This window comes from Arachis ipaensis, chromosome B1, assembly GCF_059453495.1.
Source record: "Arachis ipaensis isolate K30076 ecotype BB chromosome B1, ASM5945349v1, whole genome shotgun sequence".
Lineage (NCBI taxonomy): Eukaryota > Viridiplantae > Streptophyta > Magnoliopsida > Fabales > Fabaceae > Arachis > Arachis ipaensis.
In genome coordinates, this window is record NC_142436.1 from 14,347,997 (window position 1) to 14,360,291 (window position 12,295).

Sequence of the window (12,295 nt, forward strand, 5' to 3'; positions counted from 1 at the left end):
AACAGCGGGTCGCTATATTTTTTACTGTCCAAATTCAGCGGAAGCAATGGAAGCTCGCAGAGCTGAATTTTTCAATCCTACACAACAAGTGAAAATATGAGAACGATGGTCAGAGTTAATACAAGCAATCAGGCATAGAAGTTACAATTACTCAAATGAAATAGAGCTAGCAGTAAATTTATGCTGGCAGATTTAAAAAGCAAGGAATGAATTGTTCTTCAATAAAGAACGGAAGACGTTTTGAATGTGTGTTGAAGTGGCCTGTCAATTCATGCAAGAGAGAGGAAGAACGAAGCTGAGTTTGGCATAGTGTTCTTTGTGAGAGAAAAGACAATGAAACTGTTTCTGTGGAAATAAGAAAGTTACTCTCCTAACTCAATATAATTCAGTTACATTTGAACCTTGACTTTTGTTAGATTTTTTTCAATTATGTCCCTGTATGACCTAAGTGGTCATATATATATATATATATATATATATATATATATATATATATATATATATATATATATATTTGATCTTTGGGAACCATCACAAATGCGGCCGGCCTCTATTTAAACGAGAATGTCGTGTCGTCCAGCGGAGCCTAGAAGATGACTCGCGCAGACAGTTGACTCCTTCTTTTCAATAGAAAGGAATAGCCAAACCAACCCAGCTATCTGGTCAATCTCAGAGATCTTATCGGCCGGAAAACCGGAGACGGATGACCACGGTCCGACCTTATCAGTACCGGAGGTGTACTAATCAATGAACCCACCCCCGAAACCTACTTTCTTTTTTGACAAAATCAACGGAGAAAAAATATTTAAATTTTTAAATCTTTAGTGATTTGAATTGTTTTTTAATTTAAAAAGACTTGAAAAAAATATTTAAAGGTCTTAGATAATTGTATTTGAGTTAAGAAAGGATAAGAAGTTTAAGATAAATATTATCTTGTATCATTAGTTGATATAGTGAAAATTAAATCTTAACTATGTTTGGGGATTGGCGGTGTTGTTGATCTTCATGTTACTTATGTGATTATGTCTGAGTGCAAAGATGATGAAGAGAGAATGAGAAGAAATAGATTTTTTAAAATAAATATTTTATTTAGAGTATAGATAATTTGGACATAATTTATTTTTTGTGTCATGCTACTTATCCTATTTACAGTGTAAATGATTTAATTATGAATATATCTCGTTTATACTATAAACAAGATAAAATACATACACTTCTGAAGGTATCACGGGTGCACGCATGTTAAGTAAACGAGTTATGCTGATAGTCAAATCGTCGTAAACGAGATATGCTCAAGTGGGACCTATATAAGCAACTCGTTGACACCATCCCTCATTTGTCATTTTCACTCCTTTTGGGTTCTCTTCTCCATCTTAGAGCTTTTTCTTAAAATATTTGAGTTTTTTGGATACTATGACGTGCACAAATGCATGATCAGATAATATCAACAAGCTGAACACGACATGGCATATTGTTGGAGCGATCGACTTCGAGGTTAGTGTTGCAATTTTCTTCTTTTTAATAAAGAAGCATATAGTTAGGGTAGTTTGATTGATTTTATTGGCTTTAATGAACAATAAACTTCTTTGAGACATCAAGATGTGGCTTACCAATATCCAATATTTTGTCAGAGTGCAACACAGAGATTCTAAGGACATCCTGCTGCAAATTATCTCCAATGCACATGGTACTTTAATTTGCTTGATATCAGACTCCACGGCCCTATACTCAGCACTCCTTCGAATGTTATAATTTTTCACACCTAATATGATAGCCTTCCTGCTCTTTAATATATGACCAATGCAAAATTTCACACCATCGTCTATGATGTAATCATCTCCTCCTATATTAAAAAATAGACTATTCTCATGCATCGTGTCAAGATTCAGGGTGTGATAGTGGCTAGCTATAGTGACAATTCCAGAATTGATTGTGGGATAGGTAGAAGATATCGAACTGATCCATCTACCGGGGGTCTCAAGTACAAAGTCCTCCTCATCCTCAGTAGAACTACTTTCATTGCTATCTGCGACATATTCTTCATCCGACTCATCAATATCCACGTCCATGTGTTCCGCTAGACTAGCACAATGCATAGGAGGAAGTGCAAGAGGTGGGTAATCTTAGACAAAATTCGAATACCTAGAACCACTACCACCTATGTTACCAACCTTTGCAGAAAGCTCCGATCCATCACTTGTTGGGCCATGATTCTCCATGGACATCAAACCTTAAGTGCACATGCTTATCACCGTCGAGTCAAAAAAATAAAAAAATGAAATACTCTATTTTCTATCAGTGTTAACAAACTATATCGAACTCTTCCAACTTTCTTTGTCCCATTAGCACTTATGCTCGTCAAGATTAGGCTCTTTGACTCAGACAGAAAACCTAAATGACGAGTGCGCAAAATGATAGAATTATCACTCTTAAATACAACCTCATCATAACTATTTTTTTTATGTGACAATTAGGATTACACTCATAAATATATATTCATCACTATATATTTTTACTAAACTTATTGAAAGAATAGAGAAAAGGAACTGATATGTTTGTAAGAAAAGCTAATACTTGCACCTCCTTATATAACTCATTTAAATTTATTGTACTATATTTTGTTTACAGTGTAAATGATTAAATTATGGTCATATCTCAGTTATACTGTGCTCGTCTTCTCTTTACATATATCTCGTTTACAGTGTAAACAGATATGTTAAGCACATGTAACTTTCCACGTATCACCTATTTTATGTGTTTAAAATCTATGTTTTATCTCGTTTACACTATAAACGAGATATATTCATAATTAAATTGTTTATACTGTAACAAGATAATTAATAGGATATAAAAAAGTAAATTGTATCCAAATTATCTATATCTCTAAATAAAATATTTAAAATATTTATTTTAAAAAATCAAAAGAAAGTAGCTCTGAGATATTTAATTTTTAGGATTTTTTTAATTACCAAAATATTCTTTTCATTTAAAAAAATAAAGCATTGGTCCGTTCTACCTGAATATGTCGATTTAGTAGTGCAGGTTGGGCTCATTTTTAATTTTGATGGATTTAAAATCTCAACTTAATCCATCTCTTTCTGCAATTTTGATAGTGAACTTGTCCTGTTTTGTCATTTGTTTGTTAGACACAACTCAACTATAACTCCCATCACTCATACAAATATATAAATGATAATTAAAAAATAATTGACTATTTAAATAGTAATGAGTATTAATAAATATTAATAATAATAAAATAATATAAATAAAGACTACACTATTATAATAAATAAAAATAAATAATGTACTTTGACTCGTTAAAAATATACTAATATTTATTAATATTTAAATAATTAATTATTTTTTAATTGTCATATTATATGTTTATATTAATCACAAATAGGGATGGCAAGTGGGCTAGCTCATCTTGCCCTATTCCGTCCCATTAAAAGTCCGTCCCATCCTGATTATTGAAGCCGTACCAAAATTTTTTTTTTCGCTTTGTCTAATAGTGGATTAACGGATTGGCGGGCTAAGCCTGCCAATTCTCTTTCTCTTTTTTTAAAGAAATTATTTTTTTAAAGACAATAGTGGTATTTTAGTCAATAGAAAATTAAATATATAATGTCCAAAAGTCAGGACAAGAAAAATAGAAAAAAAAAATTTCCAAATATTCACGTATAGGTAAAATTGTAAAAAGAAAATAATATAAAAAAGTATACAGGAAAAAAATCTTAAGGCAGTATACATAAGATAAAATTGATAGCTCCTGGTTCAACTTAAGTGATGTTGCTAACACTTTTACTGGAGGCTCCTAGACATGCTCAAAGACTTGCTGACACCTCTCCTTCCAAATATTCTAAGCTATAATCAAAACCAGTCGGGCTCTTTAAGGGCTTGTTTCTTAAAGTCCAATTTGTAACACCGAATCCCTCCACCAATTAAAGAACAAGGAACATCTATGGTTTGGAATGAGGTAAGTCAAAGGACTCTTCTTCCACACTAAATTAACGTCTCCAGAAAAAAATAGACAGTGTATGAGTGATTCTGGAGCTAACTTGTAGATTGGACAAGTTGTCGGAGTGGATGGAAACTGCTGATGGATGAGAAGCAAAACAGGAAGCTTACCATGGAGGATTTTTCACGCAAAGAGCAAAATCTTGTGAGGGACTTTCACAGCTTCCATAAATGGCTTCAAACTGGCCTCTGTTGCATGAAGTTCAGACAAAATTCAATAGAGGTATGATAAAATTGGTAAGCAATCATGTACCTTGATGCCACATTATATGTTTTTACTTAATTTATTACCCATTGAATTGTGTCTTCACCTTATCTTGAGGTTATAGAGAGGATTTGCTGAGCAATTTTTGGAGGAAAAAGATTTAAAATTAATACTTGATTCCATTATTTATTTGAAAAAAATAGGTCATTCACCTATAACAAATGGTAACTGTCTGATAGTAGTACCGCAAATGGTAAAATAGTGAAGGGGTAAGGAGGAGGAAGCCATGGTTTACTGAGGATTCGGATATCACCAGAACTTACTTTCCAACTAATGTCTTTCTTTACAATGCCTTCCTTCAAAAATACTTTGCCAACCCTAAGAAGGTAAGATTCCTACTTCTGCTGTAAGGATAGAATTAAATCTGAATTATTTACCTTTAAGTATTCTAGAAAGAAAAAGGTTAGGTTGAGTCATGATTTTTTAACACTGTTTATCTAAAAGAACCAGGTTTTGAGTCCTGAGATCTTTGAAACCAAATCTGCCTTCTTTCTTAGGCCTAGTCATCTTATCCCAACTAATCCACATACACCATTCACCTTTTAGAACCTTGCTGCCTAATGAGCGGATAATTTATACGCTTTTTGGCATTGTTTTTAGTATGTTTTTAGTAGGATCTAGTTACTTTTAGGGATATTTTAATTAGTTTTTATGTTAAATTCACATTTCTGGACTTTACTATGAGTTTGTGTGTCTTTCTGTGATTTCAGGTATTTTCTGGCTGAAATTGAGGGACTTGAGCAAAATTCAGATTCAGAGGTTGAAGAAGGACTGCTGATGCTGTTGGATTCTGACCTCCCTGCACTCAAAATGCATTTTCTGGAGTTACAGAACTCCAAATGGCGCGCTCTCAACGGCGTTGGAAAGTAGATATCCAGGGCTTTCCAACAATATATAATAGTCCATACTTTGCCTGAGTTTAGATGATGCAAAAGGGCGTTGAACGCCAGTTCTACGCTGCAGTCTGGAGTTAAACGCCAGAAACACGTCACGAACCAGAGTTGAACGCCAAAAACACGTTACAACTTGGCGTTCAACTCCAAAAGGAGCCTCTGCACGTGTAAACTTCAAGCTCAGCCCAAGCACGCACCAAGTGGACCCCGAAAGTGGATTTATGCATCAATTACTTACTTCTGTAAACCCTAGTAACTAGTTTAGTATAAATAGAATTTTTTATCATTGTATTGACAGTCTTGGTTACTCCGGTTCCCCTCTGGGGCCGAGACCAATGAACTCCATTATCACTTATGTATTTTCAACGGTAGAGTTTCTGCACTCCATAGATTGAGGTGTGGAGCTCTGCTGTTCCTCATGATTTAATGCAAAGTACTACTGTTTTATATTCAATTCAACTTATTCCGCTTCTAAGATATTCATTCGCACTTCACTATGAATGTGATGATCGTGACAGTCATCATCATTCCCCCATGAACGTGTGCCTGACAACCACTTCCGTTCTACCTTAGATTAAATGGATATCTCTTGGATATCTAATACAGGGGACCGAGTCCGAGTTATTGGTATCTTCGTGGTATAAGTTAGAACCCATGGACGGCCATTCCTGAGATCCGGAAAGTCTAAACCTTGTCTGTGGTATTCCGAGTAGGATCTGGGAAGGGATGGCTGTGACGAACTTCAAACTCGCGAGTGCTGGGCGTAGTGACAGACGCAAAAGGAGGGTGAATCCTATTCCAGTATGATCGAGAACCTCCAGATGATTAGCCGTGCCGTGACAGAGCATTTGGACCTTTTTCACAGAGAGGATGGGATGTAGCCATTGACAACGGTGATGCCCTATATAAAGCTTGCCATGGAAAGGAGTAGTAAGGATTGGATGAAGACAGCAGGAAAGCAGAGGTTCAGAGAAACGAAAGTATCTCTATACGCTTATCTGAAATTCTCACCCCAGAATTACATAAGTATTTCTATCTGTATTTTCTGTTTATTTATTATTATTATTATTCGAAAACTCCATAACCATTTGATATCCGCCTGACTGAGATTTACAAGGTGACCATAGCTTGCTTCATACCAACAATCTCCGTGGGATCGACCCTTACTCACGTAAGGTTTTATTACTTGGACGACCCAGTGCACTTGCTGGTTAGTTGTATCGAAGTTGTGACAAATTATGAATTAAGATTAGAGCACCAAGTTTTTGGAGCAATTACCAGGGATCACAATTTCGTGCACCAAGTTTTTGGCGCCGTTGCTGGGGATTGTTCGAGTTTGGACAACTGACGGTTCATCTTGTTGCTCAGATTAGGTAATTTTCCTTTTCGTTTTATTTTCAAAAAAAAATTTGTTTTCAAAATCTTTCAAAAAAATTTTCCCTTTGTTTTCGAAAATTATTTCAGAATTTTTAAGAATGAATTCTAGAGTTTCATGAAGCATGTTGAAGCCTAGCTGGCTGTAAAGCCATGTCTAAATTCATTTGGACTGAGGCTTCCAAGTCATCATTACAAGAGCAAGCTAGTTGTTGCTAATCAAATTTGTTATTGTATGACTGATTTGTATCTTCTAAAGCTTGGCTGGCTATTAAGCCATGCCTAACCCTTGGATTGGAGATAGGCTAACATTGAAAGATTCCTGGAATTCTTATTAAAAATTTTTGAATTTCTTATTTTCTTTTTCCTATATGTTTTTTGAAAAAAATATACAAAATAAAAAAAAATTAATAAAATCATAAAATCAAAAATATTTTGTGTTTCTTGTTTGAGTCTTGAATCAAAATTCATGCATTCATGGTGTTCTTCATGATCTTCAAGTTGTTCTTGGTAAGTCTTCTTGTTTGATCTTCATATTTTCTTGTTTTGTGTCTTTTCTTGTTTTTCATATGCATTCTTGAATTCTTAGTGTCTAAAAATTAAAAATCTTTAAGTTTGGTGTCTTGCATGTTTTCTTTTCTTGAAAATTTTTCAAAAATAAGTTCTTGGTGTTCATCTTGACATTCAAAGTGTTCTTGGTGTTCATCTTGACATTCATAGTGTTCTTGCATACATTCATTGTTTTGATCTAAAAATTCTCATGCATTGAATCTTTTTCATATTTTTCTCTTTCTTCATTAAAAATTCAAAAATAAAAAATATCTTTCCCTTTTTCACTCATAAATTTTCGAAAATTTGAGTTGACTTTTTCAAAACTTTTTAAAATTTAGTTGTTTCTTATGAGTCAAATCAAATTTTCAATTTAAAAATCTTATCTTTTCAAAATCTTTTTCAAAAATCAAATCTTTTTCATTTTTTCTTATTCATTTTTGAAAATTTTAAAAAAATTTTTCAAAAATTTTTTTCTTAATTTTATCTTATAATTTTCAAAAATATTATCAACAATTAATGTTTTGATTCAAAAATTTCAAGTTTGTTACTTGCTTGTTAAGAAAGATTCAAACTTTAAGTTCTAGAATCATATCTTGTGATTACTTGTGAGTCAAGTCATTAATTTTGATTTTAAAAATTCAAATCTTTTTCAAAACTAATTTTAATCATATCTATCTATCATATCTTTACAAATCATATCTTTTTCAAAAAAAAATTGATTTTAAAATATCTTTTCTAACTTCTTATCTTTTAAAAATTGAATTTCAAATCTCTTTCAACTAACCACTTAACTTTTTATTTGATTCTTATCTTTAGTAAAACTGCCCAACTAACTTTTTACCTTTAATTTTCGAAAATCCCTTCCCTCTTTTTCAAAATTTCTTTTTAATTAACTAATTATTTCAATTTTTGATTTTAATTTTATTTCATTCTTAATTTTCGAAAATCATTAACCCTTTTTCAAAAACTATTTTCGAATTTTAACTTTAAATTTTAATTTTTAATTTTCGAAAATCCTCTCAGCTCTCATCTTCTTCTATTTATTTATTCATCTACTAACACTTCTCTTCATCTCATATCTCTGCTCTCCTCACCCTTCTGTTTGGATTCTCCTTTCTTTTCTCTTCTACTCTTCTTTTCTTCTACTCACAACAAGGAAACCTCTATACTGTGGTAAAAAGGATCTCTATTATTATTTTTTGTTCCCTTCTCTTTCATATGAGCAGGAACAAGGACAAGAACATTCTTATTGAAGCAGACCCTGAACCTGAAAGGACTCTGAAGAGGAAACTAAGAGAAGCTAAAATACAACAATCCATAGACAACCTTACAGGAATTTTCGAACAAGAAGAGGAGATGGCAGCCGAAAATAATAATAATGCAAGGAGGATGCTTGGTGACTTTACTGCACCTAATTCCAATTTACATGGAAGAAGCATCTTCATCCCTACCATTGGAGCAAACAATTTTGAGCTTAAACCTCAATTAGTTTCTCTGATGCAACAAAACTGTAAATTTCATGGACTTCCATCTGAAGATCCTTTTCAGTTCTTAACTGAATTCTTGCAGATATGTGATACTGTTAAGACTAATGGAGTAGATCCTAAAGTCTACAAGCTCATGCTTTTCCCGTTTGCTGTAAGAGACAAAGCTAGAATATGGTTGGACTCTCAACCTAAGGATAGCCTGAACTCTTGGGATAAGCTAGTCAAGGCTTTCTTAGCCAAGTTCTTTCCTCCTCAAAAGCTGAGTAAGCTTAGAGTGGATGTTCAAACCTTCAGACAGAAAGAAGGTGAATCCCTCTATGAAGCTTGGGAGAGATACAAGGAACTGACTAAAAAGTGTCCTTCTGACATGCTTTCAGAATGGACCATCCTGGATATATTCTATGATGGTCTGTCTGAATTAGCTAAGATGTCATTGGATACTTCTGCAGGTGGATCCATTCACCTAAAGAAAACGCCTGCAGAAGCTCAAGAACTCATTGACATGGTTGCTAATAACCAGTTCATGTACACTTCTGAGAGGAATCCTGTAAGTAATGGGACGCCTCAGAAGAAGGGAGTTCTTGAAATTGATATTCTGAATGCCATATTGGCTCAAAATAAAATATTGACTCAGCAAGTCAATATGATTTCTCAGAGTCTGAATGGAATGCAAGCTGCATCCAACAGTACTCAAGAGGCATCTTCTGAAGAAGAAGCTTATGATCCTGAGAACCCTACAATAGTAGAAGTGAATTACATGGGTGAACCTTATGGAAACACCTATAACCCCTCATGGAGAAATCACCCAAATCTCTCATGGAAGGATCAACAAAAGCCTCAACAAGGCTTTAATAATGGTGGAAGAAACGGGTTTAGCAATAGCAAGCCTTTTCCATCATCAACTCAGCAATAGACAGAGAATTCTGAGCAGAATCCATCTAGCTTAGCAAATTTAGTCTCTGATCTATCTAAGGCCACTGTGAGTTTCATGAATGAAACAAGGTCCTCCTTTGGAAATTTGGAAGCACAAGTGGGCCAGCTGAGTAAAAGAATCACTGAAACCCCTCCTAGTACTCTCCCAAGCAATACAGAAGAGAATCCAAAAGGAGAGTGCAAGGCCATTGAATTAATTACCATGGCCGAACCTGTAAGGGAGGTTGAGGACGTGAATCCCAGTGAGGAAGACCTCCTGGGACGTCCAGTGATCAATAAGGAGTTTCCCTTTGAGGAACCAAAGGAATCTGAGGCTCATTTAGAGACCATAGAGATTCCATTGAACCTCCTTATGCCATTCATGAGTTCTGATGAGTATTCCTCTTCAGAAGAGAATGAGGATGTTACTGAAGAGCAAGTTGCCAAGTTCCTTGGTGCAATCATGAAGCTAAATGCCAATTTATTTGGTAATGAGACTTGGGGAGATGAACCTCCCCTGTTCACCAATGAACTAAATGCATTAGATCAACTGAGATTGCCTCAGAAGAAACAGGATCCTGGAAAGTTCCTAATACCTTGCACCATAGGCACCATGACCTTTGAGAAGGCTCTATGTGACCTTGGGTCAGGAATAAACCTCATGCCACTCTCTGTAATGGAGAAACTTGGAATCTTTGAGGTGCAAGCTGCTAGAATCTCATTAGAGATGGCAGACAATTCAAGAAAAAAGGCTTATGGACAAGTAGAGGACGTGTTAGTAAAGGTTGAAGGCCTTTACATCCCTGCTGATTTCATAATCCTAGACACTGGGAAGGAAGAGGATGAATCCATCATCCTTGGAAGACCCTTCCTAGCCACAGCAAGAGCTGTGATTGATGTAGACAGAGGAGAATTGATCCTTCAACTGAATGAGGACAATCTTATGTTTAAAACTCAAGAATCTCCTTCTGTAACAATGGAGAGGAAGCATGAAAAGCTTCTCTCAGTACAGAGTCAACTAAAGCCCCCACAGTCAAACTCTAAGTTTGGTGTTGGGAGGCCTCAGCCAAACTCTAAGTTTGGTGTTGAACTCCCATATCCAAACTCTAAGTTTGGTGTTGGGAAGTCTATAAAATTGACCTGATCACCTGTGTGGCTCCATGAGAGCCCACTGTCAAGCTATTGACATTAAAGAAGCGCTTGTTGGAAGGCAACCCAATTTTTATTTATCTAATTTTATTTTTATTTTTTATTGTTCTTTCATGTTTTATTAGGTTCATGATCATGTGGAGTCACAAAATAAATAGAAAAATCAAAAACAGAATCAAAAACAGCAGAAGAAAAATCACACCCTGGAGGAAGGACTTACTGGCGTTTAAACACCAGTAAGGAGCATCTGGCTGGCGTTCAACGCCAGAACAGAGCATGGATCTGGCGTTGAACGCCCAAAACAAGCAGCATCCTGGCATTCAGACACCAGGAATGCACATTAAGGAAAGCTGGCGCTGAACGCCAGAAACAAGCATAGAACTGGCGTTCAACGCCAGAAAAATGCTGCATCTGGGCGCTGAACGCCCAGAACAAGCACCAATTCGGCATTTAAATGCCAGAATTGCATGCAAAGGCATTTTACATGCCTAATTGGTGCAGGGATGCAATTCTTTGACACCTCAGGATCTGTGGACCCCACAGGATCATCTCAGCATCTGTGGACCCCACAGGATCCCCACCTACCTCCACTCATACTCTTCCCTCTTCTCAATGTTCATCCTCTCTTCCCAATAAACACCCTTCTCCAAAACCCTTCACCAATCACACAACACAACCCTCTCTTCCTCTTCTTGGCCGAAATACAACCTCTCTCCTTCTCCTCCATTTCTTCTTCTTCTTCATCTCTTCTTTCTTCTCTTGCTCGAGGGCGAGCAATATTCTAAGTTTGGTGTGGTAAAAGCATAAAGCTTTTTGTTTTTCCATTACCATTGATGGCACCTAAGACCAGAGAATCCTCTAGAAAAGGGAAAGAGAAGACAAAAGCTTCCACCTCTGAGTCATGGGAGATGGAAAGATTCATCTTCAAAGCCCATCAAGACCACTTCTATGATGTTGTGGCCAAGAAGAAGGTGATCCCCGAGGTCCCTTTCAAACTCAAGAAAAATGAGTATCCGGAGATCCGACATGAAATCCATAGAAGAGGTTGGGAAGTTCTAACAAACCCCATCCAACAAGTGGGAATTCTAATGGTTCAAGAGTTCTATGCTAATGCATGGATCACTAGGAACCATGATCAAAGTAAGAACCCGAACCCAAAGAATTATCTCACCATGGTTCGGGGGAAATACTTAGATTTTAGTCCGGAAAATGTGAGGTTGGCGTTCAACTTGCCAATGATGGAAGAGAACGCACGCCCCTACACAAGGAGAGTCAACTTTGATCAAAGGTTGGACCAAATCCTCATGGACATATGTGTGGAAGGAGCTCAATGGAAGATTGACTCAAAAGGCAAACCGGTTCAACTGAGAAGACTGGACCTTAAGCCTGTAGCTAGAGGATGGTTGGAGTTCATTCAACGCTCAATCATTCCCACTAGCAACCGGTCTGAAGTTACTATAGACCGGGTGACAAACCCCATTTGTAGGGTTTATCTTGTATTGATTTTTGGGGATTTTATCACCTTTTACCCATATTTATTCAAGAAATAGCATGGTTTTGTATATTCTCCTTTAATTGTGCTTGAATGTGAAAACATGCTTTTTAGGACTCAAGATAGCTAAATTTAATTCACCTTGATTCTATTA

General features: G+C 35.8%; 1 non-coding gene across 1 annotated transcript; it reads right to left on the reverse strand.

The window, feature by feature from the left end:
• Positions 1 to 8,853: 8,853 nt before the first annotated feature.
• On the reverse strand, positions 8,854 to 8,961 carry LOC148575782 (small nucleolar RNA R71). Its single transcript, XR_015904504.1, has one exon. It is a non-coding gene; the product is annotated as a small nucleolar RNA R71 (small nucleolar RNA).
• Between the last annotated feature and the right edge of the window lie 3,334 nt (positions 8,962 to 12,295).